This window comes from Schistocerca nitens, unplaced genomic scaffold, assembly GCF_023898315.1.
Source record: "Schistocerca nitens isolate TAMUIC-IGC-003100 unplaced genomic scaffold, iqSchNite1.1 HiC_scaffold_22, whole genome shotgun sequence".
Lineage (NCBI taxonomy): Eukaryota > Metazoa > Arthropoda > Insecta > Orthoptera > Acrididae > Schistocerca > Schistocerca nitens.
The window spans coordinates 1-24,107 of NW_026045576.1; the positions used below are offsets into that span (position 1 = coordinate 1).

At 54.3% G+C, this 24,107-nt stretch overlaps 55 non-coding genes across 55 annotated transcripts; 11 read left to right on the plus strand and 44 right to left on the minus strand.

Moving 5' to 3' along the window:
• The first annotated feature begins 26 nt into the window (after window positions 1–26).
• On the plus strand, window positions 27–98 carry Trnag-ucc (transfer RNA glycine (anticodon UCC)). Its single transcript has one exon. It is a non-coding gene; the product is annotated as a tRNA-Gly (tRNA).
• A 597-nt stretch (window positions 99–695) lies between these two features.
• Window positions 696–769, minus strand: Trnai-aau (transfer RNA isoleucine (anticodon AAU)). The gene has a single exon. It is a non-coding gene; the product is annotated as a tRNA-Ile (tRNA).
• Window positions 770–967: 198 nt separating this feature from the next.
• Window positions 968–1,039, minus strand: Trnae-uuc (transfer RNA glutamic acid (anticodon UUC)). The gene has a single exon. It is a non-coding gene; the product is annotated as a tRNA-Glu (tRNA).
• A 305-nt stretch (window positions 1,040–1,344) lies between these two features.
• Trnam-cau (transfer RNA methionine (anticodon CAU)) lies at window positions 1,345–1,417 on the minus strand. Its single transcript has one exon. It is a non-coding gene; the product is annotated as a tRNA-Met (tRNA).
• A 382-nt stretch (window positions 1,418–1,799) lies between these two features.
• Window positions 1,800–1,870, minus strand: Trnag-gcc (transfer RNA glycine (anticodon GCC)). The gene has a single exon. It is a non-coding gene; the product is annotated as a tRNA-Gly (tRNA).
• Window positions 1,871–2,217: 347 nt separating this feature from the next.
• On the plus strand, window positions 2,218–2,289 carry Trnag-ucc (transfer RNA glycine (anticodon UCC)). The gene has a single exon. It is a non-coding gene; the product is annotated as a tRNA-Gly (tRNA).
• Window positions 2,290–2,886: 597 nt separating this feature from the next.
• Window positions 2,887–2,960, minus strand: Trnai-aau (transfer RNA isoleucine (anticodon AAU)). Its single transcript has one exon. It is a non-coding gene; the product is annotated as a tRNA-Ile (tRNA).
• Window positions 2,961–3,158: 198 nt separating this feature from the next.
• Window positions 3,159–3,230, minus strand: Trnae-uuc (transfer RNA glutamic acid (anticodon UUC)). Its single transcript has one exon. It is a non-coding gene; the product is annotated as a tRNA-Glu (tRNA).
• Window positions 3,231–3,535: 305 nt separating this feature from the next.
• Window positions 3,536–3,608, minus strand: Trnam-cau (transfer RNA methionine (anticodon CAU)). The gene has a single exon. It is a non-coding gene; the product is annotated as a tRNA-Met (tRNA).
• A 382-nt stretch (window positions 3,609–3,990) lies between these two features.
• Window positions 3,991–4,061, minus strand: Trnag-gcc (transfer RNA glycine (anticodon GCC)). The gene has a single exon. It is a non-coding gene; the product is annotated as a tRNA-Gly (tRNA).
• Window positions 4,062–4,408: 347 nt separating this feature from the next.
• Window positions 4,409–4,480, plus strand: Trnag-ucc (transfer RNA glycine (anticodon UCC)). Its single transcript has one exon. It is a non-coding gene; the product is annotated as a tRNA-Gly (tRNA).
• Window positions 4,481–5,077: 597 nt separating this feature from the next.
• Window positions 5,078–5,151, minus strand: Trnai-aau (transfer RNA isoleucine (anticodon AAU)). Its single transcript has one exon. It is a non-coding gene; the product is annotated as a tRNA-Ile (tRNA).
• A 198-nt stretch (window positions 5,152–5,349) lies between these two features.
• Window positions 5,350–5,421, minus strand: Trnae-uuc (transfer RNA glutamic acid (anticodon UUC)). The gene has a single exon. It is a non-coding gene; the product is annotated as a tRNA-Glu (tRNA).
• A 305-nt stretch (window positions 5,422–5,726) lies between these two features.
• Trnam-cau (transfer RNA methionine (anticodon CAU)) lies at window positions 5,727–5,799 on the minus strand. The gene has a single exon. It is a non-coding gene; the product is annotated as a tRNA-Met (tRNA).
• Window positions 5,800–6,181: 382 nt separating this feature from the next.
• Window positions 6,182–6,252, minus strand: Trnag-gcc (transfer RNA glycine (anticodon GCC)). Its single transcript has one exon. It is a non-coding gene; the product is annotated as a tRNA-Gly (tRNA).
• A 347-nt stretch (window positions 6,253–6,599) lies between these two features.
• On the plus strand, window positions 6,600–6,671 carry Trnag-ucc (transfer RNA glycine (anticodon UCC)). Its single transcript has one exon. It is a non-coding gene; the product is annotated as a tRNA-Gly (tRNA).
• Window positions 6,672–7,268: 597 nt separating this feature from the next.
• Window positions 7,269–7,342, minus strand: Trnai-aau (transfer RNA isoleucine (anticodon AAU)). The gene has a single exon. It is a non-coding gene; the product is annotated as a tRNA-Ile (tRNA).
• Window positions 7,343–7,540: 198 nt separating this feature from the next.
• On the minus strand, window positions 7,541–7,612 carry Trnae-uuc (transfer RNA glutamic acid (anticodon UUC)). Its single transcript has one exon. It is a non-coding gene; the product is annotated as a tRNA-Glu (tRNA).
• Window positions 7,613–7,917: 305 nt separating this feature from the next.
• Window positions 7,918–7,990, minus strand: Trnam-cau (transfer RNA methionine (anticodon CAU)). The gene has a single exon. It is a non-coding gene; the product is annotated as a tRNA-Met (tRNA).
• A 382-nt stretch (window positions 7,991–8,372) lies between these two features.
• Window positions 8,373–8,443, minus strand: Trnag-gcc (transfer RNA glycine (anticodon GCC)). The gene has a single exon. It is a non-coding gene; the product is annotated as a tRNA-Gly (tRNA).
• A 347-nt stretch (window positions 8,444–8,790) lies between these two features.
• On the plus strand, window positions 8,791–8,862 carry Trnag-ucc (transfer RNA glycine (anticodon UCC)). Its single transcript has one exon. It is a non-coding gene; the product is annotated as a tRNA-Gly (tRNA).
• Window positions 8,863–9,459: 597 nt separating this feature from the next.
• Trnai-aau (transfer RNA isoleucine (anticodon AAU)) lies at window positions 9,460–9,533 on the minus strand. The gene has a single exon. It is a non-coding gene; the product is annotated as a tRNA-Ile (tRNA).
• A 198-nt stretch (window positions 9,534–9,731) lies between these two features.
• Trnae-uuc (transfer RNA glutamic acid (anticodon UUC)) lies at window positions 9,732–9,803 on the minus strand. Its single transcript has one exon. It is a non-coding gene; the product is annotated as a tRNA-Glu (tRNA).
• Window positions 9,804–10,108: 305 nt separating this feature from the next.
• Trnam-cau (transfer RNA methionine (anticodon CAU)) lies at window positions 10,109–10,181 on the minus strand. Its single transcript has one exon. It is a non-coding gene; the product is annotated as a tRNA-Met (tRNA).
• Window positions 10,182–10,563: 382 nt separating this feature from the next.
• On the minus strand, window positions 10,564–10,634 carry Trnag-gcc (transfer RNA glycine (anticodon GCC)). The gene has a single exon. It is a non-coding gene; the product is annotated as a tRNA-Gly (tRNA).
• Window positions 10,635–10,981: 347 nt separating this feature from the next.
• Trnag-ucc (transfer RNA glycine (anticodon UCC)) lies at window positions 10,982–11,053 on the plus strand. The gene has a single exon. It is a non-coding gene; the product is annotated as a tRNA-Gly (tRNA).
• Window positions 11,054–11,650: 597 nt separating this feature from the next.
• Trnai-aau (transfer RNA isoleucine (anticodon AAU)) lies at window positions 11,651–11,724 on the minus strand. The gene has a single exon. It is a non-coding gene; the product is annotated as a tRNA-Ile (tRNA).
• A 198-nt stretch (window positions 11,725–11,922) lies between these two features.
• Trnae-uuc (transfer RNA glutamic acid (anticodon UUC)) lies at window positions 11,923–11,994 on the minus strand. Its single transcript has one exon. It is a non-coding gene; the product is annotated as a tRNA-Glu (tRNA).
• A 305-nt stretch (window positions 11,995–12,299) lies between these two features.
• Trnam-cau (transfer RNA methionine (anticodon CAU)) lies at window positions 12,300–12,372 on the minus strand. The gene has a single exon. It is a non-coding gene; the product is annotated as a tRNA-Met (tRNA).
• Window positions 12,373–12,754: 382 nt separating this feature from the next.
• Trnag-gcc (transfer RNA glycine (anticodon GCC)) lies at window positions 12,755–12,825 on the minus strand. Its single transcript has one exon. It is a non-coding gene; the product is annotated as a tRNA-Gly (tRNA).
• Window positions 12,826–13,172: 347 nt separating this feature from the next.
• Trnag-ucc (transfer RNA glycine (anticodon UCC)) lies at window positions 13,173–13,244 on the plus strand. The gene has a single exon. It is a non-coding gene; the product is annotated as a tRNA-Gly (tRNA).
• Window positions 13,245–13,841: 597 nt separating this feature from the next.
• Trnai-aau (transfer RNA isoleucine (anticodon AAU)) lies at window positions 13,842–13,915 on the minus strand. The gene has a single exon. It is a non-coding gene; the product is annotated as a tRNA-Ile (tRNA).
• A 198-nt stretch (window positions 13,916–14,113) lies between these two features.
• Window positions 14,114–14,185, minus strand: Trnae-uuc (transfer RNA glutamic acid (anticodon UUC)). Its single transcript has one exon. It is a non-coding gene; the product is annotated as a tRNA-Glu (tRNA).
• A 305-nt stretch (window positions 14,186–14,490) lies between these two features.
• Window positions 14,491–14,563, minus strand: Trnam-cau (transfer RNA methionine (anticodon CAU)). The gene has a single exon. It is a non-coding gene; the product is annotated as a tRNA-Met (tRNA).
• A 382-nt stretch (window positions 14,564–14,945) lies between these two features.
• On the minus strand, window positions 14,946–15,016 carry Trnag-gcc (transfer RNA glycine (anticodon GCC)). The gene has a single exon. It is a non-coding gene; the product is annotated as a tRNA-Gly (tRNA).
• Window positions 15,017–15,363: 347 nt separating this feature from the next.
• Window positions 15,364–15,435, plus strand: Trnag-ucc (transfer RNA glycine (anticodon UCC)). Its single transcript has one exon. It is a non-coding gene; the product is annotated as a tRNA-Gly (tRNA).
• A 597-nt stretch (window positions 15,436–16,032) lies between these two features.
• On the minus strand, window positions 16,033–16,106 carry Trnai-aau (transfer RNA isoleucine (anticodon AAU)). The gene has a single exon. It is a non-coding gene; the product is annotated as a tRNA-Ile (tRNA).
• Window positions 16,107–16,304: 198 nt separating this feature from the next.
• Trnae-uuc (transfer RNA glutamic acid (anticodon UUC)) lies at window positions 16,305–16,376 on the minus strand. The gene has a single exon. It is a non-coding gene; the product is annotated as a tRNA-Glu (tRNA).
• A 305-nt stretch (window positions 16,377–16,681) lies between these two features.
• Trnam-cau (transfer RNA methionine (anticodon CAU)) lies at window positions 16,682–16,754 on the minus strand. Its single transcript has one exon. It is a non-coding gene; the product is annotated as a tRNA-Met (tRNA).
• Window positions 16,755–17,136: 382 nt separating this feature from the next.
• On the minus strand, window positions 17,137–17,207 carry Trnag-gcc (transfer RNA glycine (anticodon GCC)). The gene has a single exon. It is a non-coding gene; the product is annotated as a tRNA-Gly (tRNA).
• Window positions 17,208–17,554: 347 nt separating this feature from the next.
• On the plus strand, window positions 17,555–17,626 carry Trnag-ucc (transfer RNA glycine (anticodon UCC)). Its single transcript has one exon. It is a non-coding gene; the product is annotated as a tRNA-Gly (tRNA).
• Window positions 17,627–18,223: 597 nt separating this feature from the next.
• On the minus strand, window positions 18,224–18,297 carry Trnai-aau (transfer RNA isoleucine (anticodon AAU)). The gene has a single exon. It is a non-coding gene; the product is annotated as a tRNA-Ile (tRNA).
• A 198-nt stretch (window positions 18,298–18,495) lies between these two features.
• Trnae-uuc (transfer RNA glutamic acid (anticodon UUC)) lies at window positions 18,496–18,567 on the minus strand. Its single transcript has one exon. It is a non-coding gene; the product is annotated as a tRNA-Glu (tRNA).
• A 305-nt stretch (window positions 18,568–18,872) lies between these two features.
• Trnam-cau (transfer RNA methionine (anticodon CAU)) lies at window positions 18,873–18,945 on the minus strand. The gene has a single exon. It is a non-coding gene; the product is annotated as a tRNA-Met (tRNA).
• Window positions 18,946–19,327: 382 nt separating this feature from the next.
• On the minus strand, window positions 19,328–19,398 carry Trnag-gcc (transfer RNA glycine (anticodon GCC)). Its single transcript has one exon. It is a non-coding gene; the product is annotated as a tRNA-Gly (tRNA).
• A 347-nt stretch (window positions 19,399–19,745) lies between these two features.
• On the plus strand, window positions 19,746–19,817 carry Trnag-ucc (transfer RNA glycine (anticodon UCC)). The gene has a single exon. It is a non-coding gene; the product is annotated as a tRNA-Gly (tRNA).
• A 597-nt stretch (window positions 19,818–20,414) lies between these two features.
• Window positions 20,415–20,488, minus strand: Trnai-aau (transfer RNA isoleucine (anticodon AAU)). Its single transcript has one exon. It is a non-coding gene; the product is annotated as a tRNA-Ile (tRNA).
• A 198-nt stretch (window positions 20,489–20,686) lies between these two features.
• Window positions 20,687–20,758, minus strand: Trnae-uuc (transfer RNA glutamic acid (anticodon UUC)). The gene has a single exon. It is a non-coding gene; the product is annotated as a tRNA-Glu (tRNA).
• A 305-nt stretch (window positions 20,759–21,063) lies between these two features.
• On the minus strand, window positions 21,064–21,136 carry Trnam-cau (transfer RNA methionine (anticodon CAU)). Its single transcript has one exon. It is a non-coding gene; the product is annotated as a tRNA-Met (tRNA).
• A 382-nt stretch (window positions 21,137–21,518) lies between these two features.
• Trnag-gcc (transfer RNA glycine (anticodon GCC)) lies at window positions 21,519–21,589 on the minus strand. The gene has a single exon. It is a non-coding gene; the product is annotated as a tRNA-Gly (tRNA).
• Window positions 21,590–21,936: 347 nt separating this feature from the next.
• Trnag-ucc (transfer RNA glycine (anticodon UCC)) lies at window positions 21,937–22,008 on the plus strand. Its single transcript has one exon. It is a non-coding gene; the product is annotated as a tRNA-Gly (tRNA).
• Window positions 22,009–22,605: 597 nt separating this feature from the next.
• On the minus strand, window positions 22,606–22,679 carry Trnai-aau (transfer RNA isoleucine (anticodon AAU)). Its single transcript has one exon. It is a non-coding gene; the product is annotated as a tRNA-Ile (tRNA).
• Window positions 22,680–22,877: 198 nt separating this feature from the next.
• On the minus strand, window positions 22,878–22,949 carry Trnae-uuc (transfer RNA glutamic acid (anticodon UUC)). The gene has a single exon. It is a non-coding gene; the product is annotated as a tRNA-Glu (tRNA).
• Window positions 22,950–23,254: 305 nt separating this feature from the next.
• Trnam-cau (transfer RNA methionine (anticodon CAU)) lies at window positions 23,255–23,327 on the minus strand. The gene has a single exon. It is a non-coding gene; the product is annotated as a tRNA-Met (tRNA).
• Window positions 23,328–23,709: 382 nt separating this feature from the next.
• On the minus strand, window positions 23,710–23,780 carry Trnag-gcc (transfer RNA glycine (anticodon GCC)). The gene has a single exon. It is a non-coding gene; the product is annotated as a tRNA-Gly (tRNA).
• Between the last annotated feature and the right edge of the window lie 327 nt (window positions 23,781–24,107).

A 24,107-nucleotide genomic window follows, 5' to 3' on the forward strand; every position in this document is an offset into this window, starting at 1 on the left:
AGCGCGGCGTCGGGGCGCTTCCTTGTGCGGTGGTGGTGTAATGGTCAGCATAGTTGCCTTCCAAGCAGTTGATCCGGGTTCGATTCCCGGCCACCGCAACAGGCTTTTTAATTTCGCGTATGAGTACTTTCGCCACGCGCCCTTAAATTAATGTTTTTTTCCCCCTTCTTACTCGCTGCAGACCAGCCTATAGTGTGTCTCGACTTGTCTCGACTTTGCTCAGCTGACGCGAGAGCTGACGCTCTCAAATCGGCCTATATCAAAACGACAAGCACGAGAAACGACTGAGAGAGGTAAGGAGAGGCGAGGCGATGGGCACACAGCACTCCCCCATCCTTTCACGGTGGCGTGTCCATGACCGAATCGGGTTGTAGCTCCGAAAACAAAGGAGAAAGAAAAAATAGGAAGTAAAACTGCCAACAGTACCCTGTGTCCCCATGCGCTCACCCGCCCAAGTACTGACAAGGGCCAAAGTTGTTACAAATCGGCAATCGGACATTTTCTTTCATCTTGTCTTTATCGGTTGAGAACCAGTGTATTCAACATATTATGGCCATTGCCGAGTGAATGCTGTAGCGCTTCCCGACAAGTCGGGTTCGGATCCTCCGTCAACTTCCACGCAGGGTGATGATCTTTTGGTCATCACACTCGCCTGCTGAAATCGGCGCTGCCTTTTCGTAGTAGTAAAAGACTAGTGGCCCGTGGGGGGATCGAACCCACGACCTTCGCGTTATTAGCACGACGCTCTAACCAACTGAGCTAACGGGCCTCGGCAGATGCAGTTGCTCAGCCCTGCGCTGGAAACGTATGGCATGAAGCCGTACACCATTTCTATGGTCGTCGGACGTCTGCTTCCCTCGTCTATATTCTGCTGACGGTCACGAAACAGTAGCTATATTGCGAGCAGGACGGGAAACGGCAGCTCGGTCAGCTCAAACTTGTCACGGTTCGTGTGGAAAAAATTCCGTTCCGGTACCGGGAATCGAACCCGGGCCTCCTGGGTGAAAGCCAGGTATCCTAGCCACTAGACCACACCGGATGTGGGGGTGTCTCCGCCGGTTCGGACGGTCGCTTGTCGCATTTCGTGTCGTGTCCCGCGTCGGCGCCCTTCTCTCTTTGCGAGCGTCTTTGCGCATACTGACTGGCAAGGCGCGCACCTCAAACGTCTCAGAGCAATGCTTTTGGCTTCATGCTGTGCTGGGAGAAGAGGGAAAGGGAAGCTGTAAGTAGCAGTAACAGGAAGTAAACATTTTCCCGCTGAAGCGTTGAAACCGTTGTGGATAACAAACAAGAAATAAGTTAGTGCCCTAGCAACAGCATCACCATCAGTCACAGAAAATTAAATGCCCCGGGTGAGGATCGAACTCACGACCTTAAGATTATGAGACTTACGCGCTGCCTACTGCGCTACCGAGGCACGGGTGGAACCGCTTTTCCTGGAAACTGGGTAAGTACCATACCCAATGTTAGACGTAAAGACACTGTACTTCCTGGATAACGTGTTCTGTTGCTAGACGTGCATTGCCGGCCCAGTTGATTGCGGTGTTGCTGCAGCTTTTGCAAACGATAGGCAGCACTCCTTGTCGTTAACGTTCAGTGCGTCGGAGGCACCTGGACATAGCAAATTGTGAGGCCAGGCCGACGCTAGTCTGTAGAACATGATGCGAGCGTCCTAGTGGGGACCCGCGAGTGCTGCGTTCTCGGTTCTTCTCAAGGGAATCCAGCTATACATTCTTGTGGATCGTGCATCTCAAGAGCACAAGCAGCACGGCAGCATTATCGCGGGAACAGCAAAACGATGCATCGGCCGGGAATCGAACCCGGGCCGCCCGCGTGGCAGGCGAGCATTCTACCACTGAACCACCGATGCTCGGGCCAGTAGTAACTTCACGCTGCTTGCCGAGCAGATGTCTCAAGGGAAAGTGGGACTGCCGTCAAGCGCCGTAGCATTCTGTCGAGAAGATGCTGCAGACGCTGAATCCTGCACTGCACTGCTAAAAAATGCCGCCAGAACGCGGTCCTCTGCGTACTCTTGCATCGCCGGCGCCGGCACCGACTCTTGCCAAAGGATGCGAAATGTGCGCGGATACGCCGTCCGAATGCGGCTGGATGTTCTCCCCTAGCCTACCTCGAAATGCGCCTGCCAGGTACGATCACCTTCGGCCGCTGCCGACAGGCGGGAAGCCGACACAGCGCGGCGTCGGGGCGCTTCCTTGTGCGGTGGTGGTGTAATGGTCAGCATAGTTGCCTTCCAAGCAGTTGATCCGGGTTCGATTCCCGGCCACCGCAACAGGCTTTTTAATTTCGCGTATGAGTACTTTCGCCACGCGCCCTTAAATTAATGTTTTTTTCCCCCTTCTTACTCGCTGCAGACCAGCCTATAGTGTGTCTCGACTTGTCTCGACTTTGCTCAGCTGACGCGAGAGCTGACGCTCTCAAATCGGCCTATATCAAAACGACAAGCACGAGAAACGACTGAGAGAGGTAAGGAGAGGCGAGGCGATGGGCACACAGCACTCCCCCATCCTTTCACGGTGGCGTGTCCATGACCGAATCGGGTTGTAGCTCCGAAAACAAAGGAGAAAGAAAAAATAGGAAGTAAAACTGCCAACAGTACCCTGTGTCCCCATGCGCTCACCCGCCCAAGTACTGACAAGGGCCAAAGTTGTTACAAATCGGCAATCGGACATTTTCTTTCATCTTGTCTTTATCGGTTGAGAACCAGTGTATTCAACATATTATGGCCATTGCCGAGTGAATGCTGTAGCGCTTCCCGACAAGTCGGGTTCGGATCCTCCGTCAACTTCCACGCAGGGTGATGATCTTTTGGTCATCACACTCGCCTGCTGAAATCGGCGCTGCCTTTTCGTAGTAGTAAAAGACTAGTGGCCCGTGGGGGGATCGAACCCACGACCTTCGCGTTATTAGCACGACGCTCTAACCAACTGAGCTAACGGGCCTCGGCAGATGCAGTTGCTCAGCCCTGCGCTGGAAACGTATGGCATGAAGCCGTACACCATTTCTATGGTCGTCGGACGTCTGCTTCCCTCGTCTATATTCTGCTGACGGTCACGAAACAGTAGCTATATTGCGAGCAGGACGGGAAACGGCAGCTCGGTCAGCTCAAACTTGTCACGGTTCGTGTGGAAAAAATTCCGTTCCGGTACCGGGAATCGAACCCGGGCCTCCTGGGTGAAAGCCAGGTATCCTAGCCACTAGACCACACCGGATGTGGGGGTGTCTCCGCCGGTTCGGACGGTCGCTTGTCGCATTTCGTGTCGTGTCCCGCGTCGGCGCCCTTCTCTCTTTGCGAGCGTCTTTGCGCATACTGACTGGCAAGGCGCGCACCTCAAACGTCTCAGAGCAATGCTTTTGGCTTCATGCTGTGCTGGGAGAAGAGGGAAAGGGAAGCTGTAAGTAGCAGTAACAGGAAGTAAACATTTTCCCGCTGAAGCGTTGAAACCGTTGTGGATAACAAACAAGAAATAAGTTAGTGCCCTAGCAACAGCATCACCATCAGTCACAGAAAATTAAATGCCCCGGGTGAGGATCGAACTCACGACCTTAAGATTATGAGACTTACGCGCTGCCTACTGCGCTACCGAGGCACGGGTGGAACCGCTTTTCCTGGAAACTGGGTAAGTACCATACCCAATGTTAGACGTAAAGACACTGTACTTCCTGGATAACGTGTTCTGTTGCTAGACGTGCATTGCCGGCCCAGTTGATTGCGGTGTTGCTGCAGCTTTTGCAAACGATAGGCAGCACTCCTTGTCGTTAACGTTCAGTGCGTCGGAGGCACCTGGACATAGCAAATTGTGAGGCCAGGCCGACGCTAGTCTGTAGAACATGATGCGAGCGTCCTAGTGGGGACCCGCGAGTGCTGCGTTCTCGGTTCTTCTCAAGGGAATCCAGCTATACATTCTTGTGGATCGTGCATCTCAAGAGCACAAGCAGCACGGCAGCATTATCGCGGGAACAGCAAAACGATGCATCGGCCGGGAATCGAACCCGGGCCGCCCGCGTGGCAGGCGAGCATTCTACCACTGAACCACCGATGCTCGGGCCAGTAGTAACTTCACGCTGCTTGCCGAGCAGATGTCTCAAGGGAAAGTGGGACTGCCGTCAAGCGCCGTAGCATTCTGTCGAGAAGATGCTGCAGACGCTGAATCCTGCACTGCACTGCTAAAAAATGCCGCCAGAACGCGGTCCTCTGCGTACTCTTGCATCGCCGGCGCCGGCACCGACTCTTGCCAAAGGATGCGAAATGTGCGCGGATACGCCGTCCGAATGCGGCTGGATGTTCTCCCCTAGCCTACCTCGAAATGCGCCTGCCAGGTACGATCACCTTCGGCCGCTGCCGACAGGCGGGAAGCCGACACAGCGCGGCGTCGGGGCGCTTCCTTGTGCGGTGGTGGTGTAATGGTCAGCATAGTTGCCTTCCAAGCAGTTGATCCGGGTTCGATTCCCGGCCACCGCAACAGGCTTTTTAATTTCGCGTATGAGTACTTTCGCCACGCGCCCTTAAATTAATGTTTTTTTCCCCCTTCTTACTCGCTGCAGACCAGCCTATAGTGTGTCTCGACTTGTCTCGACTTTGCTCAGCTGACGCGAGAGCTGACGCTCTCAAATCGGCCTATATCAAAACGACAAGCACGAGAAACGACTGAGAGAGGTAAGGAGAGGCGAGGCGATGGGCACACAGCACTCCCCCATCCTTTCACGGTGGCGTGTCCATGACCGAATCGGGTTGTAGCTCCGAAAACAAAGGAGAAAGAAAAAATAGGAAGTAAAACTGCCAACAGTACCCTGTGTCCCCATGCGCTCACCCGCCCAAGTACTGACAAGGGCCAAAGTTGTTACAAATCGGCAATCGGACATTTTCTTTCATCTTGTCTTTATCGGTTGAGAACCAGTGTATTCAACATATTATGGCCATTGCCGAGTGAATGCTGTAGCGCTTCCCGACAAGTCGGGTTCGGATCCTCCGTCAACTTCCACGCAGGGTGATGATCTTTTGGTCATCACACTCGCCTGCTGAAATCGGCGCTGCCTTTTCGTAGTAGTAAAAGACTAGTGGCCCGTGGGGGGATCGAACCCACGACCTTCGCGTTATTAGCACGACGCTCTAACCAACTGAGCTAACGGGCCTCGGCAGATGCAGTTGCTCAGCCCTGCGCTGGAAACGTATGGCATGAAGCCGTACACCATTTCTATGGTCGTCGGACGTCTGCTTCCCTCGTCTATATTCTGCTGACGGTCACGAAACAGTAGCTATATTGCGAGCAGGACGGGAAACGGCAGCTCGGTCAGCTCAAACTTGTCACGGTTCGTGTGGAAAAAATTCCGTTCCGGTACCGGGAATCGAACCCGGGCCTCCTGGGTGAAAGCCAGGTATCCTAGCCACTAGACCACACCGGATGTGGGGGTGTCTCCGCCGGTTCGGACGGTCGCTTGTCGCATTTCGTGTCGTGTCCCGCGTCGGCGCCCTTCTCTCTTTGCGAGCGTCTTTGCGCATACTGACTGGCAAGGCGCGCACCTCAAACGTCTCAGAGCAATGCTTTTGGCTTCATGCTGTGCTGGGAGAAGAGGGAAAGGGAAGCTGTAAGTAGCAGTAACAGGAAGTAAACATTTTCCCGCTGAAGCGTTGAAACCGTTGTGGATAACAAACAAGAAATAAGTTAGTGCCCTAGCAACAGCATCACCATCAGTCACAGAAAATTAAATGCCCCGGGTGAGGATCGAACTCACGACCTTAAGATTATGAGACTTACGCGCTGCCTACTGCGCTACCGAGGCACGGGTGGAACCGCTTTTCCTGGAAACTGGGTAAGTACCATACCCAATGTTAGACGTAAAGACACTGTACTTCCTGGATAACGTGTTCTGTTGCTAGACGTGCATTGCCGGCCCAGTTGATTGCGGTGTTGCTGCAGCTTTTGCAAACGATAGGCAGCACTCCTTGTCGTTAACGTTCAGTGCGTCGGAGGCACCTGGACATAGCAAATTGTGAGGCCAGGCCGACGCTAGTCTGTAGAACATGATGCGAGCGTCCTAGTGGGGACCCGCGAGTGCTGCGTTCTCGGTTCTTCTCAAGGGAATCCAGCTATACATTCTTGTGGATCGTGCATCTCAAGAGCACAAGCAGCACGGCAGCATTATCGCGGGAACAGCAAAACGATGCATCGGCCGGGAATCGAACCCGGGCCGCCCGCGTGGCAGGCGAGCATTCTACCACTGAACCACCGATGCTCGGGCCAGTAGTAACTTCACGCTGCTTGCCGAGCAGATGTCTCAAGGGAAAGTGGGACTGCCGTCAAGCGCCGTAGCATTCTGTCGAGAAGATGCTGCAGACGCTGAATCCTGCACTGCACTGCTAAAAAATGCCGCCAGAACGCGGTCCTCTGCGTACTCTTGCATCGCCGGCGCCGGCACCGACTCTTGCCAAAGGATGCGAAATGTGCGCGGATACGCCGTCCGAATGCGGCTGGATGTTCTCCCCTAGCCTACCTCGAAATGCGCCTGCCAGGTACGATCACCTTCGGCCGCTGCCGACAGGCGGGAAGCCGACACAGCGCGGCGTCGGGGCGCTTCCTTGTGCGGTGGTGGTGTAATGGTCAGCATAGTTGCCTTCCAAGCAGTTGATCCGGGTTCGATTCCCGGCCACCGCAACAGGCTTTTTAATTTCGCGTATGAGTACTTTCGCCACGCGCCCTTAAATTAATGTTTTTTTCCCCCTTCTTACTCGCTGCAGACCAGCCTATAGTGTGTCTCGACTTGTCTCGACTTTGCTCAGCTGACGCGAGAGCTGACGCTCTCAAATCGGCCTATATCAAAACGACAAGCACGAGAAACGACTGAGAGAGGTAAGGAGAGGCGAGGCGATGGGCACACAGCACTCCCCCATCCTTTCACGGTGGCGTGTCCATGACCGAATCGGGTTGTAGCTCCGAAAACAAAGGAGAAAGAAAAAATAGGAAGTAAAACTGCCAACAGTACCCTGTGTCCCCATGCGCTCACCCGCCCAAGTACTGACAAGGGCCAAAGTTGTTACAAATCGGCAATCGGACATTTTCTTTCATCTTGTCTTTATCGGTTGAGAACCAGTGTATTCAACATATTATGGCCATTGCCGAGTGAATGCTGTAGCGCTTCCCGACAAGTCGGGTTCGGATCCTCCGTCAACTTCCACGCAGGGTGATGATCTTTTGGTCATCACACTCGCCTGCTGAAATCGGCGCTGCCTTTTCGTAGTAGTAAAAGACTAGTGGCCCGTGGGGGGATCGAACCCACGACCTTCGCGTTATTAGCACGACGCTCTAACCAACTGAGCTAACGGGCCTCGGCAGATGCAGTTGCTCAGCCCTGCGCTGGAAACGTATGGCATGAAGCCGTACACCATTTCTATGGTCGTCGGACGTCTGCTTCCCTCGTCTATATTCTGCTGACGGTCACGAAACAGTAGCTATATTGCGAGCAGGACGGGAAACGGCAGCTCGGTCAGCTCAAACTTGTCACGGTTCGTGTGGAAAAAATTCCGTTCCGGTACCGGGAATCGAACCCGGGCCTCCTGGGTGAAAGCCAGGTATCCTAGCCACTAGACCACACCGGATGTGGGGGTGTCTCCGCCGGTTCGGACGGTCGCTTGTCGCATTTCGTGTCGTGTCCCGCGTCGGCGCCCTTCTCTCTTTGCGAGCGTCTTTGCGCATACTGACTGGCAAGGCGCGCACCTCAAACGTCTCAGAGCAATGCTTTTGGCTTCATGCTGTGCTGGGAGAAGAGGGAAAGGGAAGCTGTAAGTAGCAGTAACAGGAAGTAAACATTTTCCCGCTGAAGCGTTGAAACCGTTGTGGATAACAAACAAGAAATAAGTTAGTGCCCTAGCAACAGCATCACCATCAGTCACAGAAAATTAAATGCCCCGGGTGAGGATCGAACTCACGACCTTAAGATTATGAGACTTACGCGCTGCCTACTGCGCTACCGAGGCACGGGTGGAACCGCTTTTCCTGGAAACTGGGTAAGTACCATACCCAATGTTAGACGTAAAGACACTGTACTTCCTGGATAACGTGTTCTGTTGCTAGACGTGCATTGCCGGCCCAGTTGATTGCGGTGTTGCTGCAGCTTTTGCAAACGATAGGCAGCACTCCTTGTCGTTAACGTTCAGTGCGTCGGAGGCACCTGGACATAGCAAATTGTGAGGCCAGGCCGACGCTAGTCTGTAGAACATGATGCGAGCGTCCTAGTGGGGACCCGCGAGTGCTGCGTTCTCGGTTCTTCTCAAGGGAATCCAGCTATACATTCTTGTGGATCGTGCATCTCAAGAGCACAAGCAGCACGGCAGCATTATCGCGGGAACAGCAAAACGATGCATCGGCCGGGAATCGAACCCGGGCCGCCCGCGTGGCAGGCGAGCATTCTACCACTGAACCACCGATGCTCGGGCCAGTAGTAACTTCACGCTGCTTGCCGAGCAGATGTCTCAAGGGAAAGTGGGACTGCCGTCAAGCGCCGTAGCATTCTGTCGAGAAGATGCTGCAGACGCTGAATCCTGCACTGCACTGCTAAAAAATGCCGCCAGAACGCGGTCCTCTGCGTACTCTTGCATCGCCGGCGCCGGCACCGACTCTTGCCAAAGGATGCGAAATGTGCGCGGATACGCCGTCCGAATGCGGCTGGATGTTCTCCCCTAGCCTACCTCGAAATGCGCCTGCCAGGTACGATCACCTTCGGCCGCTGCCGACAGGCGGGAAGCCGACACAGCGCGGCGTCGGGGCGCTTCCTTGTGCGGTGGTGGTGTAATGGTCAGCATAGTTGCCTTCCAAGCAGTTGATCCGGGTTCGATTCCCGGCCACCGCAACAGGCTTTTTAATTTCGCGTATGAGTACTTTCGCCACGCGCCCTTAAATTAATGTTTTTTTCCCCCTTCTTACTCGCTGCAGACCAGCCTATAGTGTGTCTCGACTTGTCTCGACTTTGCTCAGCTGACGCGAGAGCTGACGCTCTCAAATCGGCCTATATCAAAACGACAAGCACGAGAAACGACTGAGAGAGGTAAGGAGAGGCGAGGCGATGGGCACACAGCACTCCCCCATCCTTTCACGGTGGCGTGTCCATGACCGAATCGGGTTGTAGCTCCGAAAACAAAGGAGAAAGAAAAAATAGGAAGTAAAACTGCCAACAGTACCCTGTGTCCCCATGCGCTCACCCGCCCAAGTACTGACAAGGGCCAAAGTTGTTACAAATCGGCAATCGGACATTTTCTTTCATCTTGTCTTTATCGGTTGAGAACCAGTGTATTCAACATATTATGGCCATTGCCGAGTGAATGCTGTAGCGCTTCCCGACAAGTCGGGTTCGGATCCTCCGTCAACTTCCACGCAGGGTGATGATCTTTTGGTCATCACACTCGCCTGCTGAAATCGGCGCTGCCTTTTCGTAGTAGTAAAAGACTAGTGGCCCGTGGGGGGATCGAACCCACGACCTTCGCGTTATTAGCACGACGCTCTAACCAACTGAGCTAACGGGCCTCGGCAGATGCAGTTGCTCAGCCCTGCGCTGGAAACGTATGGCATGAAGCCGTACACCATTTCTATGGTCGTCGGACGTCTGCTTCCCTCGTCTATATTCTGCTGACGGTCACGAAACAGTAGCTATATTGCGAGCAGGACGGGAAACGGCAGCTCGGTCAGCTCAAACTTGTCACGGTTCGTGTGGAAAAAATTCCGTTCCGGTACCGGGAATCGAACCCGGGCCTCCTGGGTGAAAGCCAGGTATCCTAGCCACTAGACCACACCGGATGTGGGGGTGTCTCCGCCGGTTCGGACGGTCGCTTGTCGCATTTCGTGTCGTGTCCCGCGTCGGCGCCCTTCTCTCTTTGCGAGCGTCTTTGCGCATACTGACTGGCAAGGCGCGCACCTCAAACGTCTCAGAGCAATGCTTTTGGCTTCATGCTGTGCTGGGAGAAGAGGGAAAGGGAAGCTGTAAGTAGCAGTAACAGGAAGTAAACATTTTCCCGCTGAAGCGTTGAAACCGTTGTGGATAACAAACAAGAAATAAGTTAGTGCCCTAGCAACAGCATCACCATCAGTCACAGAAAATTAAATGCCCCGGGTGAGGATCGAACTCACGACCTTAAGATTATGAGACTTACGCGCTGCCTACTGCGCTACCGAGGCACGGGTGGAACCGCTTTTCCTGGAAACTGGGTAAGTACCATACCCAATGTTAGACGTAAAGACACTGTACTTCCTGGATAACGTGTTCTGTTGCTAGACGTGCATTGCCGGCCCAGTTGATTGCGGTGTTGCTGCAGCTTTTGCAAACGATAGGCAGCACTCCTTGTCGTTAACGTTCAGTGCGTCGGAGGCACCTGGACATAGCAAATTGTGAGGCCAGGCCGACGCTAGTCTGTAGAACATGATGCGAGCGTCCTAGTGGGGACCCGCGAGTGCTGCGTTCTCGGTTCTTCTCAAGGGAATCCAGCTATACATTCTTGTGGATCGTGCATCTCAAGAGCACAAGCAGCACGGCAGCATTATCGCGGGAACAGCAAAACGATGCATCGGCCGGGAATCGAACCCGGGCCGCCCGCGTGGCAGGCGAGCATTCTACCACTGAACCACCGATGCTCGGGCCAGTAGTAACTTCACGCTGCTTGCCGAGCAGATGTCTCAAGGGAAAGTGGGACTGCCGTCAAGCGCCGTAGCATTCTGTCGAGAAGATGCTGCAGACGCTGAATCCTGCACTGCACTGCTAAAAAATGCCGCCAGAACGCGGTCCTCTGCGTACTCTTGCATCGCCGGCGCCGGCACCGACTCTTGCCAAAGGATGCGAAATGTGCGCGGATACGCCGTCCGAATGCGGCTGGATGTTCTCCCCTAGCCTACCTCGAAATGCGCCTGCCAGGTACGATCACCTTCGGCCGCTGCCGACAGGCGGGAAGCCGACACAGCGCGGCGTCGGGGCGCTTCCTTGTGCGGTGGTGGTGTAATGGTCAGCATAGTTGCCTTCCAAGCAGTTGATCCGGGTTCGATTCCCGGCCACCGCAACAGGCTTTTTAATTTCGCGTATGAGTACTTTCGCCACGCGCCCTTAAATTAATGTTTTTTTCCCCCTTCTTACTCGCTGCAGACCAGCCTATAGTGTGTCTCGACTTGTCTCGACTTTGCTCAGCTGACGCGAGAGCTGACGCTCTCAAATCGGCCTATATCAAAACGACAAGCACGAGAAACGACTGAGAGAGGTAAGGAGAGGCGAGGCGATGGGCACACAGCACTCCCCCATCCTTTCACGGTGGCGTGTCCATGACCGAATCGGGTTGTAGCTCCGAAAACAAAGGAGAAAGAAAAAATAGGAAGTAAAACTGCCAACAGTACCCTGTGTCCCCATGCGCTCACCCGCCCAAGTACTGACAAGGGCCAAAGTTGTTACAAATCGGCAATCGGACATTTTCTTTCATCTTGTCTTTATCGGTTGAGAACCAGTGTATTCAACATATTATGGCCATTGCCGAGTGAATGCTGTAGCGCTTCCCGACAAGTCGGGTTCGGATCCTCCGTCAACTTCCACGCAGGGTGATGATCTTTTGGTCATCACACTCGCCTGCTGAAATCGGCGCTGCCTTTTCGTAGTAGTAAAAGACTAGTGGCCCGTGGGGGGATCGAACCCACGACCTTCGCGTTATTAGCACGACGCTCTAACCAACTGAGCTAACGGGCCTCGGCAGATGCAGTTGCTCAGCCCTGCGCTGGAAACGTATGGCATGAAGCCGTACACCATTTCTATGGTCGTCGGACGTCTGCTTCCCTCGTCTATATTCTGCTGACGGTCACGAAACAGTAGCTATATTGCGAGCAGGACGGGAAACGGCAGCTCGGTCAGCTCAAACTTGTCACGGTTCGTGTGGAAAAAATTCCGTTCCGGTACCGGGAATCGAACCCGGGCCTCCTGGGTGAAAGCCAGGTATCCTAGCCACTAGACCACACCGGATGTGGGGGTGTCTCCGCCGGTTCGGACGGTCGCTTGTCGCATTTCGTGTCGTGTCCCGCGTCGGCGCCCTTCTCTCTTTGCGAGCGTCTTTGCGCATACTGACTGGCAAGGCGCGCACCTCAAACGTCTCAGAGCAATGCTTTTGGCTTCATGCTGTGCTGGGAGAAGAGGGAAAGGGAAGCTGTAAGTAGCAGTAACAGGAAGTAAACATTTTCCCGCTGAAGCGTTGAAACCGTTGTGGATAACAAACAAGAAATAAGTTAGTGCCCTAGCAACAGCATCACCATCAGTCACAGAAAATTAAATGCCCCGGGTGAGGATCGAACTCACGACCTTAAGATTATGAGACTTACGCGCTGCCTACTGCGCTACCGAGGCACGGGTGGAACCGCTTTTCCTGGAAAGTGGGTAAGTACCATACCCAATGTTAGACGTAAAGACACTGTACTTCCTGGATAACGTGTTCTGTTGCTAGACGTGCATTGCCGGCCCAGTTGATTGCGGTGTTGCTGCAGCTTTTGCAAACGATAGGCAGCACTCCTTGTCGTTAACGTTCAGTGCGTCGGAGGCACCTGGACATAGCAAATTGTGAGGCCAGGCCGACGCTAGTCTGTAGAACATGATGCGAGCGTCCTAGTGGGGACCCGCGAGTGCTGCGTTCTCGGTTCTTCTCAAGGGAATCCAGCTATACATTCTTGTGGATCGTGCATCTCAAGAGCACAAGCAGCACGGCAGCATTATCGCGGGAACAGCAAAACGATGCATCGGCCGGGAATCGAACCCGGGCCGCCCGCGTGGCAGGCGAGCATTCTACCACTGAACCACCGATGCTCGGGCCAGTAGTAACTTCACGCTGCTTGCCGAGCAGATGTCTCAAGGGAAAGTGGGACTGCCGTCAAGCGCCGTAGCATTCTGTCGAGAAGATGCTGCAGACGCTGAATCCTGCACTGCACTGCTAAAAAATGCCGCCAGAACGCGGTCCTCTGCGTACTCTTGCATCGCCGGCGCCGGCACCGACTCTTGCCAAAGGATGCGAAATGTGCGCGGATACGCCGTCCGAATGCGGCTGGATGTTCTCCCCTAGCCTACCTCGAAATGCGCCTGCCAGGTACGATCACCTTCGGCCGCTGCCGACAGGCGGGAAGCCGACACAGCGCGGCGTCGGGGCGCTTCCTTGTGCGGTGGTGGTGTAATGGTCAGCATAGTTGCCTTCCAAGCAGTTGATCCGGGTTCGATTCCCGGCCACCGCAACAGGCTTTTTAATTTCGCGTATGAGTACTTTCGCCACGCGCCCTTAAATTAATGTTTTTTTCCCCCTTCTTACTCGCTGCAGACCAGCCTATAGTGTGTCTCGACTTGTCTCGACTTTGCTCAGCTGACGCGAGAGCTGACGCTCTCAAATCGGCCTATATCAAAACGACAAGCACGAGAAACGACTGAGAGAGGTAAGGAGAGGCGAGGCGATGGGCACACAGCACTCCCCCATCCTTTCACGGTGGCGTGTCCATGACCGAATCGGGTTGTAGCTCCGAAAACAAAGGAGAAAGAAAAAATAGGAAGTAAAACTGCCAACAGTACCCTGTGTCCCCATGCGCTCACCCGCCCAAGTACTGACAAGGGCCAAAGTTGTTACAAATCGGCAATCGGACATTTTCTTTCATCTTGTCTTTATCGGTTGAGAACCAGTGTATTCAACATATTATGGCCATTGCCGAGTGAATGCTGTAGCGCTTCCCGACAAGTCGGGTTCGGATCCTCCGTCAACTTCCACGCAGGGTGATGATCTTTTGGTCATCACACTCGCCTGCTGAAATCGGCGCTGCCTTTTCGTAGTAGTAAAAGACTAGTGGCCCGTGGGGGGATCGAACCCACGACCTTCGCGTTATTAGCACGACGCTCTAACCAACTGAGCTAACGGGCCTCGGCAGATGCAGTTGCTCAGCCCTGCGCTGGAAACGTATGGCATGAAGCCGTACACCATTTCTATGGTCGTCGGACGTCTGCTTCCCTCGTCTATATTCTGCTGACGGTCACGAAACAGTAGCTATATTGCGAGCAGGACGGGAAACGGCAGCTCGGTCAGCTCAAACTTGTCACGGTTCGTGTGGAAAAAATTCCGTTCCGGTACCGGGAATCGAACCCGGGCCTCCTGGGTGAAAGCCAGGTATCCTAGCCACTAGACCACACCGGATGTGGGGGTGTCTCCGCCGGTTCGGACGGTCGCTTGTCGCATTTCGTGTCGTGTCCCGCGTCGGCGCCCTTCTCTCTTTGCGAGCGTCTTTGCGCATACTGACTGGCAAGGCGCGCACCTCAAACGTCTCAGAGCAATGCTTTTGGCTTCATGCTGTGCTGGGAGAAGAGGGAAAGGGAAGCTGTAAGTAGCAGTAACAGGAAGTAAACATTTTCCCGCTGAAGCGTTGAAACCGTTGTGGATAACAAACAAGAAATAAGTTAGTGCCCTAGCAACAGCATCACCATCAGTCACAGAAAATTAAATGCCCCGGGTGAGGATCGAACTCACGACCTTAAGATTATGAGACTTACGCGCTGCCTACTGCGCTACCGAGGCACGGGTGGAACCGCTTTTCCTGGAAACTGGGTAAGTACCATACCCAATGTTAGACGTAAAGACACTGTACTTCCTGGATAACGTGTTCTGTTGCTAGACGTGCATTGCCGGCCCAGTTGATTGCGGTGTTGCTGCAGCTTTTGCAAACGATAGGCAGCACTCCTTGTCGTTAACGTTCAGTGCGTCGGAGGCACCTGGACATAGCAAATTGTGAGGCCAGGCCGACGCTAGTCTGTAGAACATGATGCGAGCGTCCTAGTGGGGACCCGCGAGTGCTGCGTTCTCGGTTCTTCTCAAGGGAATCCAGCTATACATTCTTGTGGATCGTGCATCTCAAGAGCACAAGCAGCACGGCAGCATTATCGCGGGAACAGCAAAACGATGCATCGGCCGGGAATCGAACCCGGGCCGCCCGCGTGGCAGGCGAGCATTCTACCACTGAACCACCGATGCTCGGGCCAGTAGTAACTTCACGCTGCTTGCCGAGCAGATGTCTCAAGGGAAAGTGGGACTGCCGTCAAGCGCCGTAGCATTCTGTCGAGAAGATGCTGCAGACGCTGAATCCTGCACTGCACTGCTAAAAAATGCCGCCAGAACGCGGTCCTCTGCGTACTCTTGCATCGCCGGCGCCGGCACCGACTCTTGCCAAAGGATGCGAAATGTGCGCGGATACGCCGTCCGAATGCGGCTGGATGTTCTCCCCTAGCCTACCTCGAAATGCGCCTGCCAGGTACGATCACCTTCGGCCGCTGCCGACAGGCGGGAAGCCGACACAGCGCGGCGTCGGGGCGCTTCCTTGTGCGGTGGTGGTGTAATGGTCAGCATAGTTGCCTTCCAAGCAGTTGATCCGGGTTCGATTCCCGGCCACCGCAACAGGCTTTTTAATTTCGCGTATGAGTACTTTCGCCACGCGCCCTTAAATTAATGTTTTTTTCCCCCTTCTTACTCGCTGCAGACCAGCCTATAGTGTGTCTCGACTTGTCTCGACTTTGCTCAGCTGACGCGAGAGCTGACGCTCTCAAATCGGCCTATATCAAAACGACAAGCACGAGAAACGACTGAGAGAGGTAAGGAGAGGCGAGGCGATGGGCACACAGCACTCCCCCATCCTTTCACGGTGGCGTGTCCATGACCGAATCGGGTTGTAGCTCCGAAAACAAAGGAGAAAGAAAAAATAGGAAGTAAAACTGCCAACAGTACCCTGTGTCCCCATGCGCTCACCCGCCCAAGTACTGACAAGGGCCAAAGTTGTTACAAATCGGCAATCGGACATTTTCTTTCATCTTGTCTTTATCGGTTGAGAACCAGTGTATTCAACATATTATGGCCATTGCCGAGTGAATGCTGTAGCGCTTCCCGACAAGTCGGGTTCGGATCCTCCGTCAACTTCCACGCAGGGTGATGATCTTTTGGTCATCACACTCGCCTGCTGAAATCGGCGCTGCCTTTTCGTAGTAGTAAAAGACTAGTGGCCCGTGGGGGGATCGAACCCACGACCTTCGCGTTATTAGCACGACGCTCTAACCAACTGAGCTAACGGGCCTCGGCAGATGCAGTTGCTCAGCCCTGCGCTGGAAACGTATGGCATGAAGCCGTACACCATTTCTATGGTCGTCGGACGTCTGCTTCCCTCGTCTATATTCTGCTGACGGTCACGAAACAGTAGCTATATTGCGAGCAGGACGGGAAACGGCAGCTCGGTCAGCTCAAACTTGTCACGGTTCGTGTGGAAAAAATTCCGTTCCGGTACCGGGAATCGAACCCGGGCCTCCTGGGTGAAAGCCAGGTATCCTAGCCACTAGACCACACCGGATGTGGGGGTGTCTCCGCCGGTTCGGACGGTCGCTTGTCGCATTTCGTGTCGTGTCCCGCGTCGGCGCCCTTCTCTCTTTGCGAGCGTCTTTGCGCATACTGACTGGCAAGGCGCGCACCTCAAACGTCTCAGAGCAATGCTTTTGGCTTCATGCTGTGCTGGGAGAAGAGGGAAAGGGAAGCTGTAAGTAGCAGTAACAGGAAGTAAACATTTTCCCGCTGAAGCGTTGAAACCGTTGTGGATAACAAACAAGAAATAAGTTAGTGCCCTAGCAACAGCATCACCATCAGTCACAGAAAATTAAATGCCCCGGGTGAGGATCGAACTCACGACCTTAAGATTATGAGACTTACGCGCTGCCTACTGCGCTACCGAGGCACGGGTGGAACCGCTTTTCCTGGAAACTGGGTAAGTACCATACCCAATGTTAGACGTAAAGACACTGTACTTCCTGGATAACGTGTTCTGTTGCTAGACGTGCATTGCCGGCCCAGTTGATTGCGGTGTTGCTGCAGCTTTTGCAAACGATAGGCAGCACTCCTTGTCGTTAACGTTCAGTGCGTCGGAGGCACCTGGACATAGCAAATTGTGAGGCCAGGCCGACGCTAGTCTGTAGAACATGATGCGAGCGTCCTAGTGGGGACCCGCGAGTGCTGCGTTCTCGGTTCTTCTCAAGGGAATCCAGCTATACATTCTTGTGGATCGTGCATCTCAAGAGCACAAGCAGCACGGCAGCATTATCGCGGGAACAGCAAAACGATGCATCGGCCGGGAATCGAACCCGGGCCGCCCGCGTGGCAGGCGAGCATTCTACCACTGAACCACCGATGCTCGGGCCAGTAGTAACTTCACGCTGCTTGCCGAGCAGATGTCTCAAGGGAAAGTGGGACTGCCGTCAAGCGCCGTAGCATTCTGTCGAGAAGATGCTGCAGACGCTGAATCCTGCACTGCACTGCTAAAAAATGCCGCCAGAACGCGGTCCTCTGCGTACTCTTGCATCGCCGGCGCCGGCACCGACTCTTGCCAAAGGATGCGAAATGTGCGCGGATACGCCGTCCGAATGCGGCTGGATGTTCTCCCCTAGCCTACCTCGAAATGCGCCTGCCAGGTACGATCACCTTCGGCCGCTGCCGACAGGCGGGAAGCCGACACAGCGCGGCGTCGGGGCGCTTCCTTGTGCGGTGGTGGTGTAATGGTCAGCATAGTTGCCTTCCAAGCAGTTGATCCGGGTTCGATTCCCGGCCACCGCAACAGGCTTTTTAATTTCGCGTATGAGTACTTTCGCCACGCGCCCTTAAATTAATGTTTTTTTCCCCCTTCTTACTCGCTGCAGACCAGCCTATAGTGTGTCTCGACTTGTCTCGACTTTGCTCAGCTGACGCGAGAGCTGACGCTCTCAAATCGGCCTATATCAAAACGACAAGCACGAGAAACGACTGAGAGAGGTAAGGAGAGGCGAGGCGATGGGCACACAGCACTCCCCCATCCTTTCACGGTGGCGTGTCCATGACCGAATCGGGTTGTAGCTCCGAAAACAAAGGAGAAAGAAAAAATAGGAAGTAAAACTGCCAACAGTACCCTGTGTCCCCATGCGCTCACCCGCCCAAGTACTGACAAGGGCCAAAGTTGTTACAAATCGGCAATCGGACATTTTCTTTCATCTTGTCTTTATCGGTTGAGAACCAGTGTATTCAACATATTATGGCCATTGCCGAGTGAATGCTGTAGCGCTTCCCGACAAGTCGGGTTCGGATCCTCCGTCAACTTCCACGCAGGGTGATGATCTTTTGGTCATCACACTCGCCTGCTGAAATCGGCGCTGCCTTTTCGTAGTAGTAAAAGACTAGTGGCCCGTGGGGGGATCGAACCCACGACCTTCGCGTTATTAGCACGACGCTCTAACCAACTGAGCTAACGGGCCTCGGCAGATGCAGTTGCTCAGCCCTGCGCTGGAAACGTGTGGCATGAAGCCGTACACCATTTCTATGGTCGTCGGACGTCTGCTTCCCTCGTCTATATTCTGCTGACGGTCACGAAACAGTAGCTATATTGCGAGCAGGACGGGAAACGGCAGCTCGGTCAGCTCAAACTTGTCACGGTTCGTGTGGAAAAAATTCCGTTCCGGTACCGGGAATCGAACCCGGGCCTCCTGGGTGAAAGCCAGGTATCCTAGCCACTAGACCACACCGGATGTGGGGGTGTCTCCGCCGGTTCGGACGGTCGCTTGTCGCATTTCGTGTCGTGTCCCGCGTCGGCGCCCTTCTCTCTTTGCGAGCGTCTTTGCGCATACTGACTGGCAAGGCGCGCACCTCAAACGTCTCAGAGCAATGCTTTTGGCTTCATGCTGTGCTGGGAGAAGAGGGAAAGGGAAGCTGTAAGTAGCAGTAACAGGAAGTAAACATTTTCCCGCTGAAGCGTTGAAACCGTTGTGGATAACAAACAAGAAATAAGTTAGTGCCCTAGCAACAGCATCACCATCAGTCACAGAAAATTAAATGCCCCGGGTGAGGATCGAACTCACGACCTTAAGATTATGAGACTTACGCGCTGCCTACTGCGCTACCGAGGCACGGGTGGAACCGCTTTTCCTGGAAACTGGGTAAGTACCATACCCAATGTTAGACGTAAAGACACTGTACTTCCTGGATAACGTGTTCTGTTGCTAGACGTGCATTGCCGGCCCAGTTGATTGCGGTGTTGCTGCAGCTTTTGCAAACGATAGGCAGCACTCCTTGTCGTTAACGTTCAGTGCGTCGGAGGCACCTGGACATAGCAAATTGTGAGGCCAGGCCGACGCTAGTCTGTAGAACATGATGCGAGCGTCCTAGTGGGGACCCGCGAGTGCTGCGTTCTCGGTTCTTCTCAAGGGAATCCAGCTATACATTCTTGTGGATCGTGCATCTCAAGAGCACAAGCAGCACGGCAGCATTATCGCGGGAACAGCAAAACGATGCATCGGCCGGGAATCGAACCCGGGCCGCCCGCGTGGCAGGCGAGCATTCTACCACTGAACCACCGATGCTCGGGCCAGTAGTAACTTCACGCTGCTTGCCGAGCAGATGTCTCAAGGGAAAGTGGGACTGCCGTCAAGCGCCGTAGCATTCTGTCGAGAAGATGCTGCAGACGCTGAATCCTGCACTGCACTGCTAAAAAATGCCGCCAGAACGCGGTCCTCTGCGTACTCTTGCATCGCCGGCGCCGGCACCGACTCTTGCCAAAGGATGCGAAATGTGCGCGGATACGCCGTCCGAATGCGGCTGGATGTTCTCCCCTAGCCTACCTCGAAATGCGCCTGCCAGGTACGATCACCTTCGGCCGCTGCCGACAGGCGGGAAGCCGACACAGCGCGGCGTCGGGGCGCTTCCTTGTGCGGTGGTGGTGTAATGGTCAGCATAGTTGCCTTCCAAGCAGTTGATCCGGGTTCGATTCCCGGCCACCGCAACAGGCTTTTTAATTTCGCGTATGAGTACTTTCGCCACGCGCCCTTAAATTAATGTTTTTTTCCCCCTTCTTACTCGCTGCAGACCAGCCTATAGTGTGTCTCGACTTGTCTCGACTTTGCTCAGCTGACGCGAGAGCTGACGCTCTCAAATCGGCCTATATCAAAACGACAAGCACGAGAAACGACTGAGAGAGGTAAGGAGAGGCGAGGCGATGGGCACACAGCACTCCCCCATCCTTTCACGGTGGCGTGTCCATGACCGAATCGGGTTGTAGCTCCGAAAACAAAGGAGAAAGAAAAAATAGGAAGTAAAACTGCCAACAGTACCCTGTGTCCCCATGCGCTCACCCGCCCAAGTACTGACAAGGGCCAAAGTTGTTACAAATCGGCAATCGGACATTTTCTTTCATCTTGTCTTTATCGGTTGAGAACCAGTGTATTCAACATATTATGGCCATTGCCGAGTGAATGCTGTAGCGCTTCCCGACAAGTCGGGTTCGGATCCTCCGTCAACTTCCACGCAGGGTGATGATCTTTTGGTCATCACACTCGCCTGCTGAAATCGGCGCTGCCTTTTCGTAGTAGTAAAAGACTAGTGGCCCGTGGGGGGATCGAACCCACGACCTTCGCGTTATTAGCACGACGCTCTAACCAACTGAGCTAACGGGCCTCGGCAGATGCAGTTGCTCAGCCCTGCGCTGGAAACGTATGGCATGAAGCCGTACACCATTTCTATGGTCGTCGGACGTCTGCTTCCCTCGTCTATATTCTGCTGACGGTCACGAAACAGTAGCTATATTGCGAGCAGGACGGGAAACGGCAGCTCGGTCAGCTCAAACTTGTCACGGTTCGTGTGGAAAAAATTCCGTTCCGGTACCGGGAATCGAACCCGGGCCTCCTGGGTGAAAGCCAGGTATCCTAGCCACTAGACCACACCGGATGTGGGGGTGTCTCCGCCGGTTCGGACGGTCGCTTGTCGCATTTCGTGTCGTGTCCCGCGTCGGCGCCCTTCTCTCTTTGCGAGCGTCTTTGCGCATACTGACTGGCAAGGCGCGCACCTCAAACGTCTCAGAGCAATGCTTTTGGCTTCATGCTGTGCTGGGAGAAGAGGGAAAGGGAAGCTGTAAGTAGCAGTAACAGGAAGTAAACATTTTCCCGCTGAAGCGTTGAAACCGTTGTGGATAACAAACAAGAAATAAGTTAGTGCCCTAGCAACAGCATCACCATCAGTCACAGAAAATTAAATGCCCCGGGTGAGGATCGAACTCACGACCTTAAGATTATGAGACTTACGCGCTGCCTACTGCGCTACCGAGGCACGGGTGGAACCGCTTTTCCTGGAAACTGGGTAAGTACCATACCCAATGTTAGACGTAAAGACACTGTACTTCCTGGATAACGTGTTCTGTTGCTAGACGTGCATTGCCGGCCCAGTTGATTGCGGTGTTGCTGCAGCTTTTGCAAACGATAGGCAGCACTCCTTGTCGTTAACGTTCAGTGCGTCGGAGGCACCTGGACATAGCAAATTGTGAGGCCAGGCCGACGCTAGTCTGTAGAACATGATGCGAGCGTCCTAGTGGGGACCCGCGAGTGCTGCGTTCTCGGTTCTTCTCAAGGGAATCCAGCTATACATTCTTGTGGATCGTGCATCTCAAGAGCACAAGCAGCACGGCAGCATTATCGCGGGAACAGCAAAACGATGCATCGGCCGGGAATCGAACCCGGGCCGCCCGCGTGGCAGGCGAGCATTCTACCACTGAACCACCGATGCTCGGGCCAGTAGTAACTTCACGCTGCTTGCCGAGCAGATGTCTCAAGGGAAAGTGGGACTGCCGTCAAGCGCCGTAGCATTCTGTCGAGAAGATGCTGCAGACGCTGAATCCTGCACTGCACTGCTAAAAAATGCCGCCAGAACGCGGTCCTCTGCGTACTCTTGCATCGCCGGCGCCGGCACCGACTCTTGCCAAAGGATGCGAAATGTGCGCGGATACGCCGTCCGAATGCGGCTGGATGTTCTCCCCTAGCCTACCTCGAAATGCGCCTGCCAGGTACGATCACCTTCGGCCGCTGCCGACAGGCGGGAAGCCGACACAGCGCGGCGTCGGGGCGCTTCCTTGTGCGGTGGTGGTGTAATGGTCAGCATAGTTGCCTTCCAAGCAGTTGATCCGGGTTCGATTCCCGGCCACCGCAACAGGCTTTTTAATTTCGCGTATGAGTACTTTCGCCACGCGCCCTTAAATTAATGTTTTTTTCCCCCTTCTTACTCGCTGCAGACCAGCCTATAGTGTGTCTCGACTTGTCTCGACTTTGCTCAGCTGACGCGAGAGCTGACGCTCTCAAATCGGCCTATATCAAAACGACAAGCACGAGAAACGACTGAGAGAGGTAAGGAGAGGCGAGGCGATGGGCACACAGCACTCCCCCATCCTTTCACGGTGGCGTGTCCATGACCGAATCGGGTTGTAGCTCCGAAAACAAAGGAGAAAGAAAAAATAGGAAGTAAAACTGCCAACAGTACCCTGTGTCCCCATGCGCTCACCCGCCCAAGTACTGACAAGGGCCAAAGTTGTTACAAATCGGCAATCGGACATTTTCTTTCATCTTGTCTTTATCGGTTGAGAACCAGTGTATTCAACATATTATGGCCATTGCCGAGTGAATGCTGTAGCGCTTCCCGACAAGTCGGGTTCGGATCCTCCGTCAACTTCCACGCAGGGTGATGATCTTTTGGTCATCACACTCGCCTGCTGAAATCGGCGCTGCCTTTTCGTAGTAGTAAAAGACTAGTGGCCCGTGGGGGGATCGAACCCACGACCTTCGCGTTATTAGCACGACGCTCTAACCAACTGAGCTAACGGGCCTCGGCAGATGCAGTTGCTCAGCCCTGCGCTGGAAACGTATGGCATGAAGCCGTACACCATTTCTATGGTCGTCGGACGTCTGCTTCCCTCGTCTATATTCTGCTGACGGTCACGAAACAGTAGCTATATTGCGAGCAGGACGGGAAACGGCAGCTCGGTCAGCTCAAACTTGTCACGGTTCGTGTGGAAAAAATTCCGTTCCGGTACCGGGAATCGAACCCGGGCCTCCTGGGTGAAAGCCAGGTATCCTAGCCACTAGACCACACCGGATGTGGGGGTGTCTCCGCCGGTTCGGACGGTCGCTTGTCGCATTTCGTGTCGTGTCCCGCGTCGGCGCCCTTCTCTCTTTGCGAGCGTCTTTGCGCATACTGACTGGCAAGGCGCGCACCTCAAACGTCTCAGAGCAATGCTTTTGGCTTCATGCTGTGCTGGGAGAAGAGGGAAAGGGAAGCTGTAAGTAGCAGTAACAGGAAGTAAACATTTTCCCGCTGAAGCGTTGAAACCGTTGTGGATAACAAACAAGAAATAAGTTAGTGCCCTAGCAACAGCATCACCATCAGTCACAGAAAATTAAATGCCCCGGGTGAGGATCGAACTCACGACCTTAAGATTATGAGACTTACGCGCTGCCTACTGCGCTACCGAGGCACGGGTGGAACCGCTTTTCCTGGAAACTGGGTAAGTACCATACCCAATGTTAGACGTAAAGACACTGTACTTCCTGGATAACGTGTTCTGTTGCTAGACGTGCATTGCCGGCCCAGTTGATTGCGGTGTTGCTGCAGCTTTTGCAAACGATAGGCAGCACTCCTTGTCGTTAACGTTCAGTGCGTCGGAGGCACCTGGACATAGCAAATTGTGAGGCCAGGCCGACGCTAGTCTGTAGAACATGATGCGAGCGTCCTAGTGGGGACCCGCGAGTGCTGCGTTCTCGGTTCTTCTCAAGGGAATCCAGCTATACATTCTTGTGGATCGTGCATCTCAAGAGCACAAGCAGCACGGCAGCATTATCGCGGGAACAGCAAAACGATGCATCGGCCGGGAATCGAACCCGGGCCGCCCGCGTGGCAGGCGAGCATTCTACCACTGAACCACCGATGCTCGGGCCAGTAGTAACTTCACGCTGCTTGCCGAGCAGATGTCTCAAGGGAAAGTGGGACTGCCGTCAAGCGCCGTAGCATTCTGTCGAGAAGATGCTGCAGACGCTGAATCCTGCACTGCACTGCTAAAAAATGCCGCCAGAACGCGGTCCTCTGCGTACTCTTGCATCGCCGGCGCCGGCACCGACTCTTGCCAAAGGATGCGAAATGTGCGCGGATACGCCGTCCGAATGCGGCTGGATGTTCTCCCCTAGCCTACCTCGAAATGCGCCTGCCAGGTACGATCACCTTCGGCCGCTGCCGACAGGCGGGAAGCCGACACAGCGCG